Genomic DNA, 14,165 nt, shown 5'->3' on the forward strand with positions numbered 1-14,165 from the left:
TTAAAGACAATAATTGTCCTCATTGGCCCAGGATTGAAACAGCCCTTAATTCTGAAATTCCTCTCTGTTCCTTTTTTTTTTTTTTTTTCCTTTTTCTGAGGCTGGGGTTAAGTGACTTGCCCAGGGTCACACAGCTGGGAAGTGTTAAGTGTCTGAGATCAGATTTGAACTTGGCTCCTCCTGAATTCAAGGCTGGTGCTCTATCACCTAGCTGCCACCTAGCTGCCACCTAGCTGCCCCCTCTGATCATTTCTTTACACAACTATTTTCCCTTTGTTTAGAAATACAAAGACCTGAGTTCACACATTTCATTGGGGAAGATCTATAACATCATATCCATCCTAATTTGAACAGTGTGAACTCAATCTCCAAGGATTTATCAAAGTTTAGGATGACTGAATCTTACTCCATCTCTGAAAGAGGGCATTACATTTTTATAGGGTGATTTATTAGACTATCCTCAAAATAGCTAGGATCTTCCAATGAGTCAGAAGCTGAAAACAGACCCAACTCTGAGGAAAGGTCATTTTGAGTCAGGTGATGACAAAGGGTAAGGAGCTATAATTGGGGGATTTGAAAGCAAGATATCCTGTAAAGATTTGTATTTCAAAAAGTCTTTCTTAACATTGGGCAACTCTGAACAACATAGTGATAGGAGATTGTCATGAAAACCACTAATGACATCTGCAGGGATTCTCCATAATGGATTTCTCCATAATTAGAGAAATAAAATGTTTAGGTCCATAGTAGAAATTTTTGTTGTTACATAGCCAGAAGTCTATAGTCCCACTGTACTAGGCTTGGCTCTTATTATATAGTACTGTTACAATTAAGGCATAATTAACCTCAATTATTTCTAATTAGAATTAATTGCTGAAACTCCCCTTTGAGTTGTAGTAGTATTATAACTCCATCTTTCTCATCATAAAAAGGTTTTTCTGTTAATTAATCTTTAAAGAACTCACTTTTGTTATTGGTTCATATTCTTTGGTTCCCTGGTCCCATTGTTCCACTAGCAATATGGTAGGCCCTTTTTCTGAAAATCCTGGGTAAACCTAGGTTCCCAGAAATTCTGTGCTCTTACACAGGCATATACCTTACTGCTTGTCTGAAACATCACATTTATACTGTGGGTGAGACAATGAGGGCAAAGAACTCTCCCCTCAGCATCCTCAGTTTTCTATTAGATGGTAATATTATTCCTCATAGTTCTTCAGACTACTAATTTAGGTGTGATCTTTCATTCACCACAAAGAAAAAAAAAAAAAAAAAGATTTTCCTGAAGCACATATCTGATCATTTAAGCTCCTCACTTAATAAGCTCCAGAGGCTCCCCGTCACCTCCAGTATCAAATACAACATACTCTGTTTAGCATTCAAAGCACCTCATAACCTCATCCCTCTACACATTTTCCCAATTTTTTCTATTCTTCTTTTTTTTATTAATTTTATAATTATAATTTTTTTGACAGTACATATGCATGGGTATTTTTTTTTTTTTTTACAACATTATCCCTTCCAATTTTCTAAAATCTTATTCTTCCTTCTATACTCTTCAATGATGTCATTGGCCTCCTGGCCATTCCTTGAACAAAATACTTGAATTTCTTGGCTCAGGTATTTTTTCTGATTATCCCTCATGCCTAGATTGCTCTGCCTTCTCTGCTTTGCCTATTTACCTGCCTGAATTCTGTTAAATCCCAAATAAAGTTTCATCTTCTATAGAAACCCTTTCCCAACCCCTCTTAATTTTAGTGCCTTCCCGCCTTTATTTCATATTTCTCCTTTACAAAACTTGATTAAATATATTTGCTTGCTTGTTATGTCCCCGTTAGATTGTGAATTCGTTAAAGGCAGGCACTATCTTCTGCCTCATTTTATAATTGTCAACTCTCAAAACAAATGACCAAAGCGTCACAGAGATAAATCAATCACTGTTAACCCTCAAAATACCAAAGAACTCAGATTATCACAACCACAATTAACTCTGGCAAATAAAACAAAATAAAATTTAAAAGCTAACAGTGATCATAATTTTAAAAATTTATTTTGTTGGAAAAGGGAAACTAGATATATGGGGCATATAGATATATCTCTGATATCAAGAAGATCACTTTAGTGTGGGCAAATCTCAATTCATCTACTAATGGTGACACCGTAGCCCTGACACTATGTAATAGCAATTATGAGACAAATTTGCTTCATAGTAAGGTTTCATGCCCTGAATATGGCCTCTGCAAGTACTTGTCTGAGCTCAGGAACCATGGAACATGGAACAATTCTGAGGTTTTGCTATGGCTGAGTTTATCCAGAGGATAACTACAAAGGATTATGGTTATACCAAGCTCAGGGCATTAGCCTGCTTTCTGGGTCTTAGCTCTGGAAAAAAAAGCAAAAAGAAAAATAATTTTTTTTTAAAAAGAAGAATTAAAAAAGGAAAAAAAGAAAAGAAAAGAAGATTTGGTCTTGTTTTGGGGATTCTGACATACTCTTAGAACTTACCATAGTGCCTGGGCACACATAGTAGATATGTATGTTTGAATTTTCTAGTTTGTATGTAATCTCAATTTATATGCTGTCCTTCAATAGGAATAGGAACTTGCTTTAGCTAACTCCTTGTTTCAGGTTGACATCTCTAAAATTGAAATTGTCTTAAAGTCACTTAAGTGTTGTCTGAGGATAGACTTATTTAAGACTAATTCTTCTTGACAGAGAGGTCAGCTTGTTATTTAATACATACTAGATGTCCTTTTATGAATAATTTATCATTATATTATTACCATGATGTTATTAATAATTAATAATTCAAATTATAGGTTTTATGGATTTTATATATTCCATATAAAAGAAAGGCACCCCAGAAGGCATTTTACACTTTACAGCTGAAGAAACTGAATCCTAAGGGATTAAGTAGTTGGTCCAGGTTCACCTATCTTGATTATTTTTAAATTTTTTATTGTTTTTCCAATTTCTATCCACTACTTCAGAAAATCTCATAAGAAAAGGTTAAAAAAAAAAACCAGTCTACTATTACCTGAGGATATTTAAGAGGGAAATAAAATACAAGTTCACACTTAATTTGTTGTCAGGAGTTCACACTTAATGTGTATATTTTGGTTTTTTGCCCCACCTATTCTGACCTAATTACCTCCTTTCTCCTACCTTGATTGAGAAAGTTAGAATGGGTATTTAAGAAAGGATTCCAGCTGATCTCTCTTAGTTTGCTCTTTTTCTTTGGAGTGGCTCTTCTAAGCTCAACCTCAGAGCACGTTAAAATTCTAATTCCCTGTGGAAACCATGGACTGCTCCGGGACGTCTTCAGACTCAGGTAAGTAAGTGCCTCTAGATTTTTCAATTAGTAGAGACCTAAACCAGGGATCTTAGCTCAACATGCCAAAATCACCCTTCTATTTTTACTTCTCTCTTTTTACTATGAGGCACCTTGTTTTCCAGAACTGAGGTTCAGCGAGGAAGCTGTGAGCTTGGTATAACAGCGATCTTTTGCACTCACCTCTAGATAAACTCTGCTGGAGCTAAAGCACAGAATTTGCTCATGTACAAGTTATGAAATCCTGCTAGGAATAGATTTTTTTTTTCCTCCTCTGTTAGCCAAACTTGCCTGATTTTAGTTAAAGGTCTTCCTTCCCCCACTCCAAACCCCCCATTGCTGCACTTTGTTGCCTCAGTATTTGGCTAACTACTATTATATATATTAAGGCTTACAGAGATGGTCAGTTGGTTGCTCAAGGAAACAAGCTCTTCTGGGGAAGGAATTATATTTCCTACACATACAGAACCTAATACCTCTTCTTCCTACATCCTTATTTTCCAACCCAAACTGTAGTATGGAATGTAAGCAGTAGAGCCTGAAGGATGTAGCTGCTCTGATTGCTTGTCCAATTGGTCCAAAGATTTCTTAGGAACTTTGCAGTTTATAAAAGGCTCCTGAATTATAGGACGAAAGTGATCATGATGTTGAGTGGGAGACCTGAATATATATGTGAAAAAAATCACAACAATGGTCTTATAGCCAGAATATACCTTTTATTCATGTGAATAGTTATGACAAAACCCCAAAATAATTTTGGCAAGGTGATTTTGGCAAGCTATGAGCCTTATTTAGAAATTTTTTTGTAAATGAAAGCTGCAACTTTTGGATCCCTGAGTTTCCTTTCAGATGATTATGCATAATCCAATTAAATTATAGAAAGAATTACATATTGGGGAAGCTAGGTGGCGAAGTGGATAGAGCACCAGCCTTGAATTCAGGAGGACCTGAGTTCAAATGTGATCTCAGACACTTAACACTTCCTAGTTGTGTGATCCTGGGCAAGTCACTTAACCCTAGGCTCAGGGGAAAAAAAAAAAAAAAAAAAAGAATTACATATTACTTAAGGGACATTTCCTAAATTGTATAAGGCATTCACCTTTGGGCCTAGGAAGGGAATGAAAGAGATAAGTGGGAATCCTCAGGCAAATTTAATTTGTTTAGTCTTTAAAAACAAACAAACCTGTCCAATTCTTTGTGATATTAATTGAGGCTTTCTTGGCAAAGATACTGGTGGTTTGCTGTTTTCTTCAGATCATTTTACAGATGGGGAAACTAGGCAAACAAGGTTAAATGATTTGCCCAGGATCTGAAACCAGATTTGAATTCAAGACGAATCTTTCTAACTCCATATCCTGGAACTCGATTCGTTTTGTCATGAAAGCAAAATATTCTATCTATTCTATCTACCGGTAGAGGAATGCTAGAGAAGGACTGGCTACTGAGGTAAAAAGGTGATTTATTAGACTGTAAGTTATCTATTAATATATGATCTTGGCAATGATGGACAGAATCAGCTACACCCAGAGAAGGAACACTGGGAAATGAATGTGGACTACTTGCATTTTTGTTCCAGGTTATTTTTACCTTCTGAATCCAATTCTTCTTGTGCAACAAGAGAATTGTACGGGTCTGCACACATATATTGTATCTAGGATATACTATAACATATTTAACATGTCTGCCATCTAGGGGAGGAGGTGGAGGGAGGGAAGGGAAAAGTCAGAAGTGAGTGCAAGGGATAATGTTGTAAAAAAAAATTACCCATGCATATGTTCTGTTAAATAAAATTATCTATCTATCTATATGATCTTGGGAAATGCCTCACCTGAGATAAGTTTATGGCTAGATTTTAAGTTATAGTTGTAAAGTATTCAGTCAACACTTATCCTCCTAAATGTCTCCTAAAAACATATCTCTCTGCCAGAACTTAAGGGATATGTCAGTCAAATATTTAAGTAATTACTATGTGCCAAACACTATGCTAAGTATTTATGATACAAAGAAAAGACAAACAAAGTTATACCCAAACAATATATATACACGAGATTATTTGGAAATGATAATCAAGAGAAAAGCATTAGAATTAAAGAGGATAAGGAAAGGTTTCCTGTAGGATTTTAGATGAAGCATGGAAGAAAGCCAGGAAAATCAACATGTAGAGATTCAGAGGGAGAAACTCCCAGATTTGAGAGTCAGACAGTGAAAATACTAGTTAGAAAAGTGAGAAGAACTATTTTCACTTAGTTTGTGTTTCTGGCCTACCCTTCCCTTACTTTCCCTGCCTCCTTTTGTTTATTGTCTTCCTGGATTAAATTACAAACTCCTTGAAGGTAGGGATTGTCTTTCTTTGATTACTAGTACTTAGCATTTACTTAACACTTAACACGCTTAATGTTTATTGGATTGAATTTCCAAGTATTGCAAGAACTTCCAAGACCACTGTCCCCGAAATTCCCAAGAGATTCCTCCCGGTAGAATCTGGAGGCTTAAATCATCAAATTTAAGCCCAACGTAGATAAAGGGCCTAAAGTATAGTTTGCCATAATTAGCTTTAGGAAACAGTCCTTAGTTTCTATTTCATTAATCTCTTTGAGTTTAAAAATGTCTAATTTGGTATTTAATTGGGAGTTTTTAATTTGTTCTTTTTCTAGCTTTTTTAGTTGTATGCCTAATTTGTTATTTGCCTTTTTCTCCATATTATTTATGTAGCTATTTAAAGATATAAAATTTCCCCCGAGAATTGCTTTGGTTGCATTCCATAGGTTTTGGTGTTTGTCTCATTTTTGTCATTTTCTTGGATGAAATTATGGATTGTTTCTGTGATTTATTGTTTGATAACATTCATTCTTTAGAATTAGATTATTTAATTTCCAATTGATTTTTAGGAAGCATCAGGAAAGTAGGCAAATCGAGTTTCCAAGAGATCCCCGATAGAATTTGGCTTGAATCATCAAATTTGAGCCAACAAAGATGAAGGAAGGGCTTAAAGCATAGTTTGCCACAATTAGCTCTAAGAAACAGTCCTTAGTCTCATTTTCTCTTGCTGAATGACCACAGGCAGTTTAGTCTTTTTCTCTCATGCTTCAGAGTAAGGAGCCATTATTTTTAGAGGCATCTCCAAAAGCATTCTTGAAAGCATAAAGACCAAAATCAGTCCATTTTCCTCTTCACTGCTCATCCCCCACTTGAACAAGGAGGCTTTTTAATTCCATATTGGAATAAATTGGGGCACTTCTAAATCATTTGACATTAACAAAAGGACATTTACTTAGTCATAGAAGGAGAAGGATATTCAAGACAGTGAAGTTACCTCAGATTAATTCAGATAAGTGAGATTCTATTGCTTATGTTACCCATCATGATGTGCCACCTAAAGTTATAAAACTTTCTCTTTCCTCCTCCCCCTTCACCAAATCCTTATTTCAGTTCAGTACTCTCCCGTAATGAGGGAATGTCAATAGTCTAGAGTCCTTTGTCCCCAGAGCCAACTAAACCTCAAGAAATATCTCCTTTTCTTTTAAAGGAAAAACCATTCTACCTTTTATGGGGGAAAGAAGGATTAAATTATTGCTCTCATCACACAAGGAACAAGGTTCAAATCTACAAATATGTAAAAAATATTTTATATAGTGCTGTCACTCCCCCCCAGTCCCCCTTCTCCAAAAAAAGGAGGGGGAAAAAGGCAATATAGTCTAATATGTAGCTTAGGGTAACCTTGAATTGGTTTCAGGTCTTGCTGCTGACATATATTATCTGTGTGACCCAAAGTGAGCAAGTCGCTTAAACTCTCAATGCCCCAGATACTTTTTTAAAGTTCTGAAGTATAAATAAGGTGATCATCTTCACCTATGAAGGAGATTTATACAACAGGAGTCTTTCCCCACCTCACTATTGATGAAATTACGTCAATTGATGAAATTACATCATGAAATTTCTAAAGCTTCCAAAAAGAGCTATCTGAAGCCAAAATTACTGTGTTCTATAACTGGTTAATTTCCCTAATCTGAGAAAAACAACAATAACATTTAAATAATACTTTAAAGTTTATGAAGTACTTTATGGATTATCTTATCTACTATCTCAAATACTATAGTTATTACCGTCTTCTTTTTATAGCCAAGAAAAATTATGGGAGTTGATTGGATCACATAACTAGTAACCATCTGGGGCGTGATTGGAAGCCAGAACTATCAGATTTCAAGTTTACTTTGCCTCCTCTCAATCTGATCTAGGCAAGCATGATTCCCATGAAATATTTGGACCTAGATACAGTAAAGATAGATTCCCATCCTTAATCAGGAGAAAAGTCACATAAGTCTCTTAGAGTATTCTTTCCTTATCTCCTCATAGGCTGGGAAACTCAGAGAATGACTAACACAGGTTCAGAGTATCCTATGTAACTGCTGTAACACTGTGCATGTTAGATATGCAAACTAGTACAAGAAAAACAATTAGGTTTACACTTCTTAATACTAGCAATCAAACTTTATTAATCAAATACATGTAAATATTAATCTATATTATCTATTAAACTATAGAAACTTTACTCCTACCTCATTTCCTAAGTCTTTCTAGTAAATGTGTTTCTTGTATCAGCATTCATTGAAAAGGTCTCCTTTCTGCTCAACCAGAGACAGTTTTGACTGTGGATAAGTTCCTTCAGCACAGATATTCAACTAGTTTTTGGGAAGTAGTTGGAAGGCTGACCAGAAAACTTTATATTATTGTTCTTTTCCTGTTTCAGGCCCATCAACATGTAATGATACCAACAGTATTGTAGAAAACTCAACAGTGGAACCGAAACCCAAATCCAAATCCTCCAATGACACTTCCAACAAGGAAAACAGAGTGAGAAAGAGAACGGCCTATAGCAAAACACAACTTCAAGAACTGAATTTTCATTTCAAACAGAATCCTTATCTTACTTCCGCACAAATGGACCAGATAGCTAAGAAACTGGGTATCTCTCACAGGCAGGTGAGTAGGGGACATTTAAAGGCTCAGGGTGCAAAGTTTTGCAGTGAATGACAAAATATTTCAGATTTGGTTTGGCTTTGTTCTAAATTGAGAGAAGTTAAAGGTACCTTCATGGAGGGCAAGGTTTACCAGTATCCCTTTGTAACATATCCTGGGAGCAGTAATAAGAACACAGTGGCCTTACCCAGAAATACAAGAGTCTAGTCCTACTTGAGTGACTAGATTTTTCACTTGGCTTTTGCTTTGCTCAATGAAAATACAAGGACTGGATGTTGCCAAAGAGTGTTTCCAATATGCAGATTTGTATACCAGGAAAGAAACTAAGACTTGGACACAGTCCTGGATTCACTAGCTTCTTTGCTTTATGCCTTTTAAAATTTGTCTTATTTGCATTTTATCCCTTAGCCCCTGTCTACTTCCTTGCCTCTTGGATTCCTAACCTGAATTATCATCACAGACCCTAAGCTCCCATTGCAGAAGGGGTTCCTGCATCTCTGATCTTCATTTGCCTTCTTATCTGTTACCATAGCAAAGGCCATCTCATCTTTTCAAACAACACATTTTTGCCATTAAAGAATTCTTTTCTTCAAATTCATCTCCTGCTTCTCTCTTCCTTACTAGTCACACTTTCAATGCTTTATAAAAAGTTTTGCTTCTCAAATATGTAGGTTTTAGTTGATAGAAATTGTTTGAGGCTCATGACTCAGTATTTTTTCTTTCAGGGATGTCTCAGAAATCCCATTAGAAAATTGTATATTGGGGCAGCTAGGTGACACAGTGGATAGAGCACCACTCCTGAATTCAGGAGGACCCAAGTTCAAATCTGGTCTCAGACACTTAACACTGCCTAGCTGAATGACCCTGGGCGAGTCACTTAACCCCAGCCTCAGGAGAAAAAAAAAAAAGAAAATTGTATATTTTGTTTGATTATCATATCCCTTTTCTAACCATCTTTTTTGACCCTATGACCTTGTTCAACCTTTTCTGTCACCTTTTATTTTAAAATAAGCAATTCTGCTTTTGCATCTTTGCAGGTAAGAAAATGGTTCCAGAATATGAGAATGAAGAGGAAAAAACAGATGAATGTTTCAGACCAGGAATCTCACTTAGAAACGGTCAGTATATTCCCCAGACATTACTCAAGAAAAATATAGTCTGATGATCTCTTAGGTTTATCCTTGACTCTTTTCTTATTCTTATCTCCCATATCTAATTAGGTACCAACTATCATCACTTCTACACCTAACCATAAGGTCTCTAGTATTTATCCCCTTTCCACTTTCACCCTTTCAGGACCTCCCTTTCCTGGACCATTGCATCTTCCTCTACCCTTTCCTACCTGTACTCACTGCTTCAGACTTGTCTATACCATTTTCAGCTTTATTAGGAAAGCATGTAATGAAACTCAAAAGTTGCATCTTCTGAGGTGAGGAAGCCAGGCTGGGAAAGAAGATGGTCCTGGGAGAAAATCACATATGAGACCCTGATAGTACCCTAGTGTCCCCTTCAATTTATGATACATAATCATAGTCACATGTCAACAAGTATTTATTAAGCACCTACTATGTTTGGGGCACTGTGTTAAGCCCTTAGAATACAAGGTCAGATAAAAAAATAGCTAAGCCCTCAAGGAGTTTATAATCTTATGTGCATGTAAACAAAAAATAGATCAATGAAATTGTAGATCATCTCAGAGAGAAAGCACTAGCATTGATCTCGTATTGGTAGCACTGGATCTTGCAGAAGGTAGGATTTTAGCTGAGACTTGAAGGAATCCAGAGAAGCTGAGGCAAGGATGAAGAGGGAGAGAATTCCAGGCAAGGAGAACAGTTTACAAAAATATTTAGCCAGGAGATGTAGTTTCTTGTGCAAGGAATAGATAAGGAGCTAGTGTCACTGGAGTGTAGAATATATAGTAGTAGAAATGAAGGTTGTGGGGGGTGGGGGTGGTAAAGTATAAGAAGGCAAAGTTGGGGGTTTTTTATTTGATCTTGGACCACTGGAATTTACTGAGAGGTGAAATGATGAAACCTGCATTTTAAGAAGATAACTTTGACAGCTTAGTGAATAATGGATTTGAGTAAGGAGAAATTGAGGCAGGAAGACCAATAGCCACTAGCCTATTATATTATTCTAGGTGTGAGCTGGGGATGTTTGTGAGAAATGTTATGAAGGTAGAAGGAAAGAAGAAAACAAGTATTTATAGAATACTTAGTATTTCCTCAAAATATGAGATGCTATATTTATGTCTATTAAATTCTACCTTAATGGAAAGTGCCACATCCAGAGAGAACTATGGAGACTGAATGTGGATCAAAGCATACTATTCACCTTTTTTTCTTGTTTTTTTTTCCTTGTGGTTTTTCCATCTGTTCTGATTTTTTTCTCTTAACATGACTCACAAGAAAATATGTAAAAAATGAATGTACTTGTATAACTTAAATAAAAATTTAAAAACCCATTAAACAAGTGACTTAAACAAAAAAAGACTTCCGTAACAATGCCCACTCTGGCTTCTCCTATCTGAACCTATCAACTCTTCCTTTTTGATGTTCTTTGCAAGTGTATAGACCTTCTTTTGTACTGTATCATGTATTTTTCCTCCTACATTCATTCAATCATTTGTCAGTCTGGTAAATTTTATCTCCCTAAATCCATAGCTTGGTTCAACTTCTACCTCTTACAAGAGATCTTTCCTGATTCCTCCCAGTTATTAGTGTTCTTTGAGATGGTTTTATTTCTGAATATGTCCTTACCCACTTGTTGGAAGTACTGTTTCCTGATTTCTTTGATTCTAAGCACAGTGTTTAACAAATGCTCATAGAATTAAAACAATGTTTCTGACCTGAGCTTTTTATCTGGAAAATAGGAATGATTGTTCAGTTTTGCTATTTGTAGTCCCTGTTACCACATCAGTTTTTTCTATTGATATAGGAAAGCTAGAAACTCTGTCAAAGTACCAAATAATGATGCCTCCTCTTTATTTTTCAGACATGTGATTCAGCCATAATGCATCCTAGTGGCACTCGAGGGGATATGCAGTCTACTGTTGCCCAGCCCACCCTTACCTTGCAGCAGAACTCTAGGACAAATATCACTTACGGAATTAAAATGGAAGGTCAATCCTGCAATTACTTTTCTCATGTACATGAAGAACAGAAGACAGTTAAGTTGCCAAATTATAATTATCACCAAGCAATGGCTGTTCCCGCTTGTTCCAATTCTTATTTGGAGCCTACTACTTTTCAGCCAAGCTATGGAATGAACCAATCCTGGAACATGTTTTTAAAAGACAATTTCCCACAGCAACAATATAATAGAGGAAATCATCATGGTAACCCACTTTATCACTACCCTGAGGTCAACTCAGTGCCTGGGGAACCTTCAGTCTTCATGCAACTTTAATACCATAATAAACTCCAACCATACAACCTTACTCTCAATGATGTGAATCATGAAGATTGTTCTCAGAGATTGTTAAAAGAAAAATCATAATTGGATCAATTCTCCAGTACTGTCCATTTTGTATAATAATTTCTTTCAGCCTCTATTGTCTCGGTGATGTGCAGCAAAATTTTAAAGCCACCCAATCTCTGAGATTATCTAATTAGCACTTTTATTTATTTATTTATTTGTTTGTTTGTTTGTTTTTCTGAGGCTGGGGTTAAGTGACTTGCCCAGGGTCACACAGCTAGGAAGTGTTAAGTGTCTGAGACTAGATTTGAACTCAGAGTCCTCCTGAATTCAGGGCTGGTGCTCTATCCACTGCACCACCTAGCTGCCCCCTAATTAGCATTTTTAAAAGACAGTCACAACAACTTTTGAAACCTTGATTAACCTATCTTTAGACAATTCTGGAACCTGGTGACTCTGGTGGATTCCACCAGTCACCTTGATTCCTCCCCCTTACTCCATAAATCCTGCCCTGACCCCTTCACTCCCCTGAAAATTTTAAAAGTTATACTGTATATACATATATTGTATTTAATTTATACTCTATCATATTTAACATATATTGGTCAATCTGCCCATCGGGGGGTGGGGAAGGAGGGGGAAAATTAAGATAAAAGGTTTGTCAATTGTCAATGTTGTAAAATTTACCCATGCATATCTGGTAAATAAAAACTAGTAAAAAATTTTTTAAAATTGTGTTATGCTGAAATGCAAATTACTCATTAAGTATGATTGCCTTTTATGTTTTCTGTTCAATCCTGTGAAGCTATTCACGTAAAATAAATAGCAAATCTTTGTAACCTATGATGGCTATTTTGTCTTGGTTGCTCCCAGTCATGAACCAAATCTCTATTATATATTATACTCTTTTATAATTATAATCTCCTGAATCTATTTCCTATTGATGAGGTTAGTGGTAGTTGTGATGAGGTTCAAGAATTGGGGTGGGAGATCCCCCTCTGCTCAGAGACACAGGTTGCAGGTCCCATGCAGAAAAAATTTGCAAACCTGAAATCTGTGTGGCAAAAAGATTTATTGGCACTGATGAGCCAACTCACTAGGAAGACAGACTTCTTAGTGGGCAAGGTTCTGTTAGGAAGATAGCAAAGGTTAACATTGTTGACAATGCCCCGGGGCCTAGATCTCCAATTGAAAAGAGATTACTTATCTTGGGAGTTTGAGCTATTGGTAATGGTTCTGAACTAATCTTCAACTCAATAGAGGGTTCGACCTTGTCCCTGGCCACAATATCCTCTTTCAGAGTAAAGTTTGGACAGTTTCAGAGTTGACCCCTATCACTATTATCACTCAACATGTGCAAAGTTGGAGAAGCTACCCCAAATGTTCTACTCTAACATAGTGATGTAATTTTGATAGCTTTGCAATGGGGTCAGCTCAGCAATCAGTAAACCTAGCTGGGCCTTGATTTCAGAGATCCAAGAAGTCAGTAGGCAGCTGGAGAAGTATGGGAAAGATAGGAAAGGCTGGGCTACAGATTAATGTGTAATGAAGGGGGCTTTTTAATAGGCTTTACTTTAAGATAATTTTTAAAAGCACACATGTTTAAGACAGAAAATTGTACTTCCCAAGCTATTTATTTTATCAATAAGTTCAGTTCCATATATGCCACTGACAGTCTCAAGGTTCTATCTTGCTCCAGGACCTTATTTAATTTGAAAAAAGAAACTGAGAAGCTGAGCTTCAGCTCCTAGAATTGGGGATTCAGTGATTATTTGGATAATTTTCCTCTTCTTCTTTCTCTTCCTCACTTGGTTGATTTTATATTAAGACTTTAAATTTAAGATGTGTAGTTGCTGTATCCAAAAAGTGCTCCAAACTCTACATCTATAGATCATGAAAAATTTTATAGAATTTTGTATTAAGTATACATATTGAGTTAAAGAAATTTTATGTGGTAATGGAATGACATGAAATTAATACTTGCAATTCAGATTACTGTACTTTACATTTTTATGTATATTTTAAAACAGGTGTGTACTATTTGTACTGAGCACACTAAAGAATGAGAATTATCCAAAGTCCATTGATTTTAATATGTGTTTTGGTTTGTAAACAAAATTAGAGTAATTTCTTTCACATTTTAGAAAAACAATTTTGTAAGAACTCATGTATCTGTTTCTAGATATACTGTGTAAATAAGTTTCATTCACAAAATTAAAAAAAAAAAGACTTTAAATTTAAATACATCCAGAATTACCCATTGTATATTCTTGGATTACCTAGAAACTCCTGCAGAGAGTGTGAGCTAGCATCCATTAGACCTTTGCTGAGCTCCTTCCTCAGGAACTGGCTCCATTATTAACATCTTGGATTATCATCTAGGACAAGGACAAGAATATTCTCCTGCTTTGGGCTCAGAGGCTCTTAGGAAATCCCACAATCA

At 36.0% G+C, this 14,165-nt stretch overlaps 1 long non-coding RNA gene across 1 annotated transcript; it reads left to right on the forward strand.

The window, feature by feature from the left end:
• The first annotated feature begins 3,198 nt into the window (after nucleotides 1-3,198).
• On the forward strand, nucleotides 3,199-12,508 carry LOC141552156 (uncharacterized). Its single transcript, XR_012485081.1, has 4 exons — nucleotides 3,199-3,328; nucleotides 8,076-8,308; nucleotides 9,343-9,423; nucleotides 11,300-12,508. It is a non-coding gene; the product is annotated as an uncharacterized LOC141552156 (long non-coding RNA).
• The last annotated feature ends 1,657 nt before the right edge of the window (nucleotides 12,509-14,165 follow it).

This window comes from Sminthopsis crassicaudata, chromosome 1 (assembly GCF_048593235.1).
Source record: "Sminthopsis crassicaudata isolate SCR6 chromosome 1, ASM4859323v1, whole genome shotgun sequence".
Taxonomy (NCBI): domain Eukaryota; kingdom Metazoa; phylum Chordata; class Mammalia; order Dasyuromorphia; family Dasyuridae; genus Sminthopsis; species Sminthopsis crassicaudata.